Genomic DNA, 13,629 nt, shown 5'->3' on the forward strand with positions numbered 1-13,629 from the left:
AAAGACAGGCACGGGGCGTGTAGCAGGAACAGGGCGCGATTTTGGCGCGTCGGGCGTGATCGTATCTGCAGTAGATTAGTGAGGTTCCAGAGGTGGCTGTGAGCGCCCGTGAGCTAGCTTGGCAACCTCTGGGTCGACGAGCTGAGTCGTCGCGACGCGTGGACGCGTTGGTGCTGGAACAGGAACTGCGCGCGGGCACTTATCGCGAACCTCTCTCGTATCGCGACCCTCCCTTGTATCGCGAACCTCCCTTGGTGGGCGCGATGGGACCAAAGCGACACGTGGGCGTGTTGGAGTGCGCTGGAGCTGAAATCGCGCGGTGACGCGTATCGCGTCTATCCCCCGTAGGGCGCGACAAGTCCACAGGAACCTGAGGGCGCCTGTGCGCCAACTCAGGAGCCTCCTGGATCGCGCGCGATGAAACAGGAACAGGGGGGCGGCGAGGTGCCGGAGGGCACGTGTGCGCAGGAGGCCTCTGGGGCACCGGTGGACGCGTAGGCGCCATATCAGGAACTGGCCGCGAGCGCGCAGGTGAGCGCGGCGGCACTATATCGGGAGCAAGGCGTGTCTGCGCAGTTGGGCGCTTGCGCGCTACTTCTGGAACTGCTGGAGGGCGACGGGGCGCCGATGGGTGTGGGCGCGTAGGGGAACCCTGGCGTACAACAGGAACAGCGGCGCGAACGCCTAAGGGTGAGCGCCGAGGCGCTTTGTCAGGAACGTCAGGAACAACAGCAGCAGGAGGGTGCGCAGGCGAAGCCTTACGCTTAGGGGCAAGAGGCGCAGTTTCGCGCTCAAGTCCCTGAGACCCCGAAGGGCCCGGAGATTGCGCAGTGGCAGTCTCAGGTGGCGCGTAAAGCGCGTCAGCAGCTTTAGATGTCGAAGGTCTGGGTGACAGCTCACCTTGTCCCGAAGGACGACCATCCTCCGAAGTGGAACACGAACGATCCCTGGAGAGGTCAAGGTTGGTAGCAGGCAGGTCAGGAGAGCGGCGAGTCGTCTCCTCCGCAGAGGACTGTGGTGACGACGAGCCAAAGAGACGCCTCCTGACCCCTTTAAAGGGGGAAGGAAGGCCTCTACGGCGAAGGGGAGGACAAGCCTTCCGCCTTATACGCCCACGAGGGGCCGTGGGATCAGCAGGCTGACCATCAATGGGCCTCCGAAGAGGCGTCTCTACCAGAGAACTCCCCCGAGAGAGGGTCTCAACGGAAGGAGAGACCATGGGACTAAGCTCTTCCCTCGAAGTATGTTCGGAGGGGGACACAGAGCCTTCTGCTACCGCAGCCACAGGAACGGAAGTTTGGCCAGACCCACGCGATGTTTCCGACACAACAACGTCAACCACAGACAGAGGATCTATCTCCGCTGAGGTTGACGATTGTTCGGCAGCCGCACCCCGTTTGATCGTGTCAAACAGGGCTTCCTTGGAGGGCGAACCCTGTAGCCCCAAGGAAGCCCAAAGCTGAAAAAGATCATTGTTAGAAACAAACACCTCCTCCGAGGGGGGAGGGGCAGCCGCCTCGCTATGGGAGGCAACGACCTCTCCCTCACCACGGGATCGGTTAATGACATCAACAACATTACGGTCTACGCTACCACTCGCCGGCCTCTAGGAAGAGGCCGCGCGAGCGGGAGCTTCGGAGGAGGAATGGGCAGCGGAAGACGACGACTTGGGATTTTCTCTCTTCCGAGAAGCCTCGGAAGGAGAAAGATCCCTTTTAGCCTTCTTCTTACGTCGCCGGGCAAACCTCTCCCACTGGGAGGTAGACCACTCCCTACACTCAATGCACAAATTAGAACTATCACACCGTTGGCCCCTACACTGGGGCATAAGGAGTGAGGATCCGTTTCCACGGCCGACATAAAGGTCCCACAAGGGCGGCCGGGAAGTCCAGGGCACGTACGCATAAGGAGAAATAGAGGCCAACTTCATACACTTACTGAAAAGAAAAAGCAAACAAAAATTATGGCAGTCAACAAAGAGGAGAGCGCTGACAGGTCTGTCGTCTCTCCGAGCCAAAAGTAAAGTGAGCTAATCACCGGTGTGTGTGTGAGGGGCGAGGGGTAGCTAGCGGTGGGGTAGGAAACCCTTGTTAAAACTTTATGGCTCGTCATTGGCTGCGCCGAAGTAATTACCCCATGTAAATAGCGTGGTTTGTATTCAGTTACGGAACAAATCTGTTTTCCCAAATGTGAAAAAAAAGAGACAGTCGCTAGCTCTCCCAGAGGAGGTTGGCAAGTTGTCTAGCATACTCTAGGAGGAGGCAGAAGTAGTTTGGTGGAGAACAAGGCTGAGATAGCTTTGCCTGTGTGCTGATGTACAACAGAAAAAAACAGGTAAGGGTAGGAATCCAAGAGGAAAGGTTCCGAGGGGACTGGCCTCACAAAACTCCAGAGCTTTAATGACAATGGTGAGATGTGGTGGGTGTAAGGAGTCGGCAGGCATTACCATATGTGCCAATGATCCCAAAGGGGCTTAACCTATAAGACTTGTCGATGGGAGAGGCAGTTACTGTAAGCGGTTGGTAAGCATCACCATCTGCGGCAATTACCCAGTAGGGATACTTCTCATGAGGCTTCTTGTATCAGGGGCCACAACAGTAGTGGTGGCGACCACAAGCATTGGCAGGCCTCACTATCTGTGACAATAGACCCAATGAGTTATAGACTACAAGACTCATCGATGGGAGAGGCAGCAACAGCATGCAGTTAGCAGGCATCATCACCATATGCAGCAATGACCTCGAAGGACTATTGCTCACGATACCTTTTGTACCATGAGGGCGTGATGGTAGAGCCAGTGATGCTTTACCATCTACGGCAATAACCCCAAAGGGTTATAGCTCACAAGACTCGTCAATGGGAGAGCCAGCGACTGTAAGTGACCAGCAGGCATCACCATCTGCGACAATACCCCTAAAGAGATAATGTTCATTAGACTGGCAGCGTGAAACATTACCTTGGTCAGGTTCCTCAGGGTTTCCTCGAGAATATTGCCTGACTGGTAACCCCTAGGGGGAGCCAGTCTGTAATGGCTCTCATTCCTACGTCGTGAGCAGATGGGGAAAGTTCTACACCTAAGGGCACGAGAACTCTATCAATGAATTACCTTCATCATCTCAGAGGGGGGGGGGGAGACCACCAGTAATCCTTTGGGAAATTGGTGTGTGCTTCCACTGTGCCTTAACTGTAGCACCCTTGCAAGATATCCCTTAAACAGGGAGACCCAAACAGCCCAAGGAAGGCAGGAGTTGCTGCAGGCATAAACAAGAGAGGCTCTCTCCATGGAGGGTGCCAATGCTTCACTAAGGGAAGCAACGGTCCCCACACTTGAGAGTAGTTCTGGGGTCAGTTGGTCATCCTTCTACTCGTTCGTTCTCCGGAGTAGAATGAGCAAGTAGAGAAAATGTAGAGGGAATGACACAAAAAACATAAGCCCACCAAACCTCCATTGGGAGTATGACCACTCCCCCCAAAAATTAAAGTAATTTCTTAAGGGTTGATGGGAGAGAGAGACAGACAGACAGAACGTCTCTTCTTTCCCATGCCAAAATAAAAAGTGGTAGCTTTTCATCAGTGGGTGTTTGAGCGGGGTGGCTAGTTATCTCAGCTACCCCACCTGCACAAATTAGTAGTGGGCGGTTTTACCTTACTAAAAACTCTTTTGGGTAGTTTTAGCTTTATCTGAAATAATCTCCAATGTAAAAAGAGAAAAGGTTTGTATATAGTGCCAAAAGTAAACAATATTAACCTTTGGAGACATTGCTGTTCAAAGTTTTATTGAATGATATAAAAACAAGCAAAGAAAACACCTGTACATACCCATATCTAATGGTAAATTCTTATTTGCCATGATATGGAAATACCATGCTATTACAATTCTAACTATCTACTGAATACATTTAAGCAAACTGTTCAATTTGACAATATAAGTACTTTTTTTTATTCTATTTCACCCAACGCCATCAAAATTAGTATCAGAATCAGCAAGCCCTGACTGAACAAAATATAAAATTTCCAACTTTTTTTCTAAGAAAAATTTCTGTAAATGCAACATAATCCTGATTGGTTAATCTTCTTAAACTTATTTATTAATTTTCACTATATAATATTAGTTTCCTTACATTTTTATTGAATATACAAGTAAAATCTTACTTAGAAAATGGAATTGAGCAATGTATAAAGTAAATTAGTGATTCTATGCAAAGTTAGTCAAGCCCAAGCTTCCTATTCAAGTTAGTAAGGCTTTCCTTTTATTTATTTTTGCCCAAAGGAGTAGAGAGGATGAGGTTGTGGATCACACGAGGCCAGGTAGAAATTAGAGGATCTTATAGGTTAGTTCTAGGAATCAGAGGAGCTCACTGGTTAGTTTGGGGAATTAGTGGAGCTTGTTGTTAGTTTATAGAATTGGAGGAGCTTTTGGGTTACTTTAAGGAATAAAAAACTTAGGTGCACCCCTTACTTTGATTGTATATTTACTGCACTCTTTTAAATCTCAATATGATATTGTAGAATAGGTAGGTTAGGTAAGGTAACGTTAGGTAAGGTAAGGAAAGCTAAAGAGAGATAAAAATATGTTAATGTAAGGTAAGGAAAGCTAAAGAGAGATAAAAATATGTTAATGTAAGGTAAGGAAAGCTAAAGAGAGATAAAAATTATTTTAATCTAAGATAAGGGAAGCTAAAGAGAGATAAAAATAGGTCAATGTAAGCTAAGCTAAGGATGACTAGCTATGGTAAGCTAAGGGTAGGGTAGTGTACCAACCGTGTGTCACACGATCGTACATAAATTATTTTGTATATATTATGCTTATATCTGCGCTCTTCCCTCGCACTAAAATGAACCTGAACAATCATGTCTCCGGTTTTCCTCTGTAACATTGTCTGTCTTGTGAACATGAAAATGCCTGTTGCCTTGAGGTTTTGTATATAAAGGAGAGTGTTCTATAATATAACTCAGTTGTTTTCAACTTGCCTTTGAGTTCACAACCTTCTCTCACCACATCACATTGGTGACCCCGAAAGTCGACTCGCTCCCACCGCCTTCCACCCCCACCCCCCTCGCCCCTCCATCGTTGGTACTATGACGGTGGCTGCCCCATTGAAACTTTCACCGTTCGCCAGCGCAGAGGCGTTTGCTTGGTTTCAGCGCGCAGAAGTCCAGTTTCGCATCAAGGGTGTGACTCGCTCAACCACCAAAGCAGATTATGTTCTCGCGGCGATACCCGAGGACACCTTCCCGGAAATATCCGACTGGCTTTGTGAACAAGGAGACACCCCAATAGCGTATGACGCCCTCAAAACATACCTTCTGCAGCAGTACTCGCCGTCGCCAGCCGCCCGTGTAGCAAAGCTTTTTCAGCTCTCGCAACAACCGTTGGGGGACCAAAGGGTTTCGCTTGCCCTCCGGGAAATGACCAGTATTGCTCGCCTTCAACCTGCCGCAGACGGCTCTCCTCGTGAGGTGAACCTACTTCGTGCCCTTTGGATACGCTGTTTACCCGAACCTGTACGCGCTGCCATACCCGATGTCGATAGTTTACCCATAAAGGACTTGATGACCAAAGCCGACGCCCTTATGGACAACCACTTCCAGACCTCCATCAACGCCTCCGCCCCTGATGAAGAGGATGCCTATTCAACGTCAACCGAAGCTGACATGAATGCCGTAGGACATACACGCCTACCCCATGACGTGCCGAAGCAGCGACAAAGCCGCCCACCACCCACCAATCGCTTGCGCCCCAACAAACTATTTCTACAACCTCCTCAGACGATCTCCAGCGCATACGGCACGTCGTGGGAAAATTTACTCTGTTCCGCCAGGCTTACAAGCCCCCAGCGAAGCATCACATACCAACGGACTTGCACTCTGCAACGCACGTCTTCCTGAACAGTCCGAAATCATTCCTACTAAACATTCGTGGCAAAGAAGACTGGGTCTCCATTGATCGTCTAAAACCTGCCTATCTTCTGCCAGATGACCCGCATACAGTTCGCCTCTCTAGATCAGGGCGCCCTATTTAACATGTACAGTATGTCATTTTTAGGGGGGAGCCATGTACCAACCGTGTGTCACACGATCGTACATAAATTATTTTGTATATATTATGCTTGTATCTGCGCTCTTCCCTCGCACTAAAATGAACCTGAACAATCATGTCTCCGGTTTTCCTCTGTAACATTGTCTGTCTTGTGAACATGAAAATGCCTGTTGCCTTGAGGTTTTGTATATAAAAGGAGAGTGTTCTATAATAATATAACTCAGTTGTTTTCAACTTGCCTTTGAGTTCACAACCTTCTCTCACCACGTCACAGTACCTATGGTAAGGTAAGCTAAGGATCGGTTAGCTATGGCAAGCTAAGCTAAGGATAAGTTAGCTATGGTAAGGATATGTTAGCTATGGTAAAGATAGGTTAGCTATGGTAAAGATAGGTTAGCTATGGTAAAGATAGGTTAGCTATGGTAAGCTAAGCTAAGGATAAATTAGCTATGGTAAGGATAGATTAGCTATGGTAAAGATAGGTTAGCTATGGTAAGCTATGCTAAGGATAGGTTAGCTAAGCTGAACTAAGGTAAGGTGAGGGTAAAATAAGGGTATGTTAATTAAGGTAAGGTAAGGTAAGGTAAGTTAAGTTAAGTAGGGTACGATAAGGTCAGTTGAGTAAAGGTATGTTGGGAAGGCGAGGTAAGATAAAGGTATGTTGGGGAAGGCGAGGTAAGATAAAGGTATGTTGGGTAAGGCGAGGTAAGATAAAGGTATGTTGGGTAAGGTGAGGTAAAATAAGGGTATGTTGAGTAAGGTGAGGTAAAATAAGGGTATGTAAGGTAAGGTAAAGTAAGGGTATGTTGGGTAAGGTAAGGTAAGGTAAAATAAGGGTATGTTGGATAAGGTAAAATAAAGGTATGTTAGGTAAAGTAAAGTAAAATATGGGTATGTTAGGTAAGGTAAAGTGGGGTAAAATAAGGGCAGATTAGTTAAGGCAAGTGTAGGTTAGCAAAGGTATGGTAAGGTAAGGATGGATTATGTAAGGCTAGGTAAGATAAAGGTAATAAAGGTATGAAAACAGAAGGAAATGTAAGACAGAGGCAGGGAAAGTAAGCTTAGGGTAAGGAAAGTAAGCTAATGGCAGGGAAGGTAAGTTAAGGGTATGGGTGATAAGGTAAGGAGAGGTAAAGTTATGGTCGATGACGTTTAAGGGTAGGTAAGATAAGGATAGATAAAGTGTAAGGGTAGAGTAGATAAGGTGTAATGATAGAAAAGCTGTAAAGTAGATAAAGTGTAAGGGTAGATAAGGTGTAAGGGTAGATAAGATAAGGGTAGATAAGATAAGGGCAGATAAGTTGTAAGGATAAGTAAGATGAGGCAGATAAGGTGTAAGGATAAGTAAGATGCGGGTAGAAAAGATAAGGACAGATAAGCTATACGGATAAGTAAGATATGGTATAAGTAAGATAAGGTATAAGTAAGATGCGGGTAGAAAAGATAAGGACAGATAAGCTATACGGATAAGTAAGATAAGGTATAAGGATAGCTAAGGTACAAGGGTAGATAAGGGTAGATAAGGCATAAGGGTACCTAAGGTATAAGGGTACCTAAGGTTTAAGGGTATGTAGGATAAGGGTAAATAAGGTTTAAGGGTAGGTAAAATAAGGGTAAGGTAAAATAAGGATAAGTAAGGTAAAATAAGGGTAGGTAAGGTAAAATAAGGGTAAGGTAAAATAAGGGTAAGGTAAAATAAGGGTAAGGTAAAATAAGGACAAGAATGGTAAAATAAGGGCAAGTAAGGTAAAATATGGGTAAATAAGGTATAAGGGTACATAAGGTATAAGGGTACATAAGGTATAGAGTCCTTTCAATGACGTCACTGGGAATCGCCGGCGGCCATGCTGGAGGACATACAAAGCGAAAACATGGCAGCTGCTACAGCGAATATGGACAATGAGAGCGACTTTGTCAAACAATTGTCGGGTGATGATAAGCGTTTTTACAAGCAGAAACTCGATCTAATTGATGGCCTAGATCCATACCAGATGCAGAATTCATTCAGTCAAAATATTGAGGATTTTCACAGTATTTCATACATTGATGTGGTGAACTACTTGGTACTGTCGGCCAACCCAGAACATGAGTGGGTATACATTTCCATTGAATAATCTGCTTCCAGAATTTGTTGTTTTTCCCTTTAATGTTTTTATTAGATAAACACTGGGCCAATGAAGAGAGTGTTTATAATTACAAAGCTAATATTGATCATTTAGCCTAACCTTGTGTATTATAATTTTTGATTGTCAAAATGTATGTAAAAGTTTTGCATTATAATGTCAAATCTTTATCAGTTCATGCCTAACCATTGTGTTTGTGTTTGATTAAAAATGCTATAATTTCTTATATACATATAAACATATGATGGACAAACTCTGTTGTAATGCTCTTGGATGATCGTTTTGCCTCCTTGCAATTAAATGCGCAAGTTTAATTATTTTTTCGATGTTTCATATATAAGCTGAAGACCCTTTGGGTTAAACCAGCTTTCAGATATTATTATTATTTATAATCAATGTTTATTCATCACATAGGCCTGTATGTCTGCACAATTTAATACCCAAATTAAAATAAATATAAATATACACTTAATTATATATAGGCATGAGCACCTTGACGAAATAGAGACCTAGGTAAGTAGCCTTTGTTAATATAGCCAATATGGGTGCTTTTAATTTTTGTTTTGAAAATCTGAGATGCCCCTTTGATGTTTAAAAATTGAGATGCCCTCTCCCCCTCACACACTACACACTGAACTGACGCTGATACTTGTGAAGTCACCCATGCGATCGGATATAGCATGTTCACACAGGAATAATAATACTTTTAGGGCCTAGCCGAGACTAACCTGATATGAAATGATCAGAACAGATACGTGCGTAGGGTAGTGAGGATTCACGTAGATCAGCCCGTGATATTCTGGTCAACCACAATTAACGTCTGCACTTGGATAATTCTTCTGTATCTTTGTCCTGATTCTGAATAACTGCCGGTATGCGGTAGAAACTCTTGTCATCTCTTTGTCCTCGATTCCCACAGCCAACAATAGCGCAAAAACTGGGCATTGTGTGAATGTGAATGTGATGAGATGGCTAAATATTCAACAGTTCAACCATAGCTATTCACTGAACGGGTCTTTGTTTGTCCTCCAAGATGGCGGACGGGAGTTTAATGACGTATAATGAAAGGACTCTATAAGGGTAGATAAGGTATATGGGTAGATAAGATAAGGGTGGGTAAGATAAGGGAAGGTAAGATAAGGGTAGGTAAAGTGAGGGTATATAAGTAAGGTTAGGTAGTGGTGGTAGGCAAGGTTAAGAATAAGTAAAGTAAGGCTAGCAAAAGTAAGCATGGGTAAGATAATGGCAGGGAAGATAATGTAAGGTAAGAGTAGATAATAAAATTTTAGTAAAGCGAGGGTATCTAAGGTAAGGTTAGGTAGAAGGATGATAGGCAAGGTATGGGTGGGCAGGCTAGGACTAGGTAGGTAAGGGTAGCTAAAGTAAACATAGGTAGCTAAGGGTAGCTTAAGTAAGCATAGGTAAGGAAAGGGTAAGTACGGTAAGAGTGGATAATATAAGGGTCGGTAAAGTGAGGGTATCTAAGGTAAGGTTAGGCAGAATGTTGGTAGGCAAGCTATAGGTAGGCAGGTATGGGTAGGCAGGTATGGGTAGGCAGGTTAAGTGTAGGTAGATATGGGTAGCTAAAGCAAGAATAGGTAAGATAAGAGTAGGTAAAGTGAGGGTATATAAGGTAAGGTTAGGTGGTGATGGTAGCAAAAGTAACAATGGATAAGATAAGGGTAAGAAAAGAGTAGGTAATATAAGGGTTGGTAAAGTGAGTGTATCTAAGGTAAGGTTAGGTAGGTAGAAGGATGGTAGGCAAGGTATGGGTAGGCAAGTTTAGAGTAGGTAAGGAAGGGAAACTAAAGTATAAGTAGGGAAGATAAGTGTAGGCAAGGGAAGACTAGATAAGAAAAGGGTAGGTAAGGTAAGATAAGGGCAAGTAAGATAAGGGTAGGTAAAGTTAGGGTGTGTAAGGTATGTAAGGTAGTGATGGTAGGCAAGGTATGGGTAGGCAAGGTATGGGTAGGCAAGGTATGGGTAGGCAAGGTATGGGTAGGCAGGTTAAGGGCAGGTAGTTAAGGGTAGCTAAAGTATGAACAGGTAAGATAAAGGTAAGTAGAGATTAGATAATTACAATATTAACAGGAGAGCTTATTTTGTAACACTTGTTTCTTCGTTTGGTTTGAAACTACTTCATAGCCTTTTTACATCGTATTTAAAAGAAAAATCCAAGATATGCCCTGCAACTATCTGTATGGCTAAGCCTACTCTAACGGAAAGCGTAATCTAGAAAAAAAATTGCTAGAACTTGAAAAAAATAGGCCTAGGCTATGAAATACACTTTATCAGAATAATTTCACACCAAAAAATTACGCCACTAACTGTAAAATCATTGGAATGTTAATTAAACTATTGGTAAATGTGTAGGAGAGCTCCGCGGAAGATCTTGAAGAATTTAAACACCTACAATTCACTATTATATCATATAGAACGCTTATATAATAGTCAATATATGAGCAGCTTCTATTTAACAAAGATATTCGTGTGTATAGTTATGTTTCACTTGGATTTTTTCTAAGTGTTTGTTTTTGTTTACTGTGTGATGTCTTGGCTAAAATGAGCTGTTTCACCGCCTTACTGCGTATGGCAGACTAGTTCTCAATGCTATTCTAACCAATAACAGGTGTTTTCTTGACGTCACACTGTTTGAAAACCAATCATGGCGGTTTTTACAAATCTAGCCAATGCTGACACTTATTACTTCACTTATCCCTGCTATTTTTCCACCAGTTACCACAGTTTACGTGAAGTTCCGCGGAGGAATATTTTTGCACGTCTCGGATCTCCCTTCAAACTGAAAAACTCATTTTGCCGTGAAGTATGGAGCAATTAGCAGGACCTTCATCCCGTTCCGACTGTGTCACTTGTGACAATTGCTTTATTTCTTATGGGGATTTTTGTGTACATTATTCAGGGAAAGTTGATTTGCTAATTGCATTTGCTCAACGTCATGGTTTGATTTTGGCAGAGAAAAAGTGCCCTAATTGTGAAAATATGTGCCGTATAGATTACAACAAATTAGCATTCCGGTGTGATCGTAGTGTGGTTACTCGTGGGAAAAGGAAGAGGAGGTGCAATTTTTTCGTGTCTTGTTTCGGTGGTGCCCTGAAAATTACTGTGGCCTTAAGGGGGGGTCGCAGGGGGGCGGAGCCCCCCCCCGGTAGGCCTAGGTAGGGGTACAGGGCCCCATAGGCTAGGTTAGGTGGGTGTCTTAGGTTCGGTGGTGCCCTGAAAATTACTGTGGCCTTAAGGGGGGGGTCGCAGGGGGGGCGGAGCCCCCCCCCCCCCCCCGGTAGGCCTAGGTAGGGGTACATGGCCCCCAGGGTAGGGTAGGTAGTTGTATTAGGTTCGGTAGTGCCCCGAAAAATCACTTTTCTCCTCCTCCCCCCACCCAAAAACCCCGCTTCCCACTGGGGTCCCCCATAATTGTAGTAGTAGGTTTATGCTTACATTTTCTGTGTAAGAGTTAGGTGGTTGTAGGAGGATTATCTCACAGTTTCAAGGTAACTGTAGCTCTAATTTACTGTTTTCTTTCGTTTTCTACTTTTAGAAACTTTTAAATCGAGCGCGGAGGTCTCCTACACAATTACCAAACTATTATGCATTACCTTTGTAGTGATGCGAAACAGATGAATTGTACAGCATGATTCACTTTATATTAAGGTTTCTTACTTCCAGGGAATAGTAACAAGTAACTGGAATCGGAAGCCATTAGAGTTCCAACATTCAGTTTCAACAACAACTCTGTAACTCACACCCTCAAAGAGGTTCCAAGTTCCAACATTGTTATGTCAGATTTAACGCTTTTACACTTTTTCTAACGCAATTTAAATCGCCATGAACATCCTATTTTATAAAAAATCTGCACTGACTTGCTGGTATGAAATAAGAATAGCAGTAGTTACGTTGATAGGTCAAGAATGAATTATTTTAAATAAAAGATATGTATAGAAAGGTTTCGCAAGAAAAGAGAGGAAGAGATACTTGTATACAAAGAATACACAGTTATCTGATATCTAAGTTGACCGGAACTAAATCTTTAAGAAATTAATGAGCATAATGATTTGTTTTAAATACTATAATTCCTATATTATCTCTATATCTATTATCTATATTATCCCAACACTGTGACGAAATCTGACATATTGAAATAATTTCTCTTTCCCAACAATTTTTGCCCTTCTCAGTGACGAAATCTGACATGTTGAAATTTTCTTTCCCCACAATATTTGCCCTTCTCCGTGACAAATCTGGCATGTTGACATTTTCTCTTTCCCCACAATATGTTCCCTTCTCCAAGACAAATCTGGCAAAGTGACATTTTCTCTTTCCCCACAATATTTGCCCTTCTCAGTGACAAATCTGACATGTTGAAATTTTCTTTCCCCACAATATTTGCCCTTCTCCGTGACAAATCTGGCACATTGACGTTTTCTCTTTCCACACAATATTTTCCCTTCTCCAAGACAAATCTGGCATGTTAACATTTTCTCTTTCCCAAAAATATTTGCCGTTCTCAGAGACGAAATCTGGCATGTTGACATTTTCCCTTTCCCCACAATATTTGCCCTTCTTCGTGACATATCTGGCATGTTGACATTTTCTCTTCCCTCACAATATTTTCCCTTCTCCGCGACAAATCTGGCATGTTAACATTTCCTCTTTCCCCACAATATTTGCCCTTCTCCGCGACAAATCTGGTATGTTGACATTTTCTCTTTCCCCACAATATTTGCCCTTCTCCACGACAAATCTGGTATGTTGACATTTTCCCTTTCCTCACAATATTTGCCCTTCTCCGTGACATATCTGGCATGTTTTCTCTTTCCCCACAATATTTTCCCTTCTCCGCGACAAATCTGGCATGTTGACATTTTCTCTTTCCCCACAATATTTGCCCTTCTCCACAACAAATCTGGTATGTTGACATTTTCTCTTTCCCAACCATATTTGCCCTTCTCAGTGACGAAATCTGGTATGTTGACATTTTCTCTTTCCCCACAATATTTGCCCTTCTCAGTGACGAAATCTGGCATGTTGACATTTTCTCTTTCCTCACAATATTTGCCCTTCTCTGTGACAAATCTAGTATGTTGACATTTTCTCTTTCCCCACAATATTTTCCTTTCTCCACGACAAATCTGCCATGTTGACATTTTCTCTTTCCCCACAATATTTTCCCTTCTCCGCGACAAATCTGGCATGTTGACATTTTTTCTTTCCCCACAATATTTTCCCTTCTTTGCGACAAATGTGGCATGTTGACATTTTCTCTTTTCCCACAATATTTGCCCTTCTCAGTGACGAAATCTGGCATGTTGACATTTTCTCTTTCCCCACAATATTTGCCCTTCTCAGTGACGATATCTGGCATGTTGACATTTTCTCTTTCCCCACAATATTTGCCCTTCTCAGTGACGATATCTGGCATGTTGACATTTTCTCTTTCCCCACAATATT

This window comes from Palaemon carinicauda, unplaced genomic scaffold, assembly GCF_036898095.1.
Source record: "Palaemon carinicauda isolate YSFRI2023 unplaced genomic scaffold, ASM3689809v2 scaffold60, whole genome shotgun sequence".
Lineage (NCBI taxonomy): Eukaryota > Metazoa > Arthropoda > Malacostraca > Decapoda > Palaemonidae > Palaemon > Palaemon carinicauda.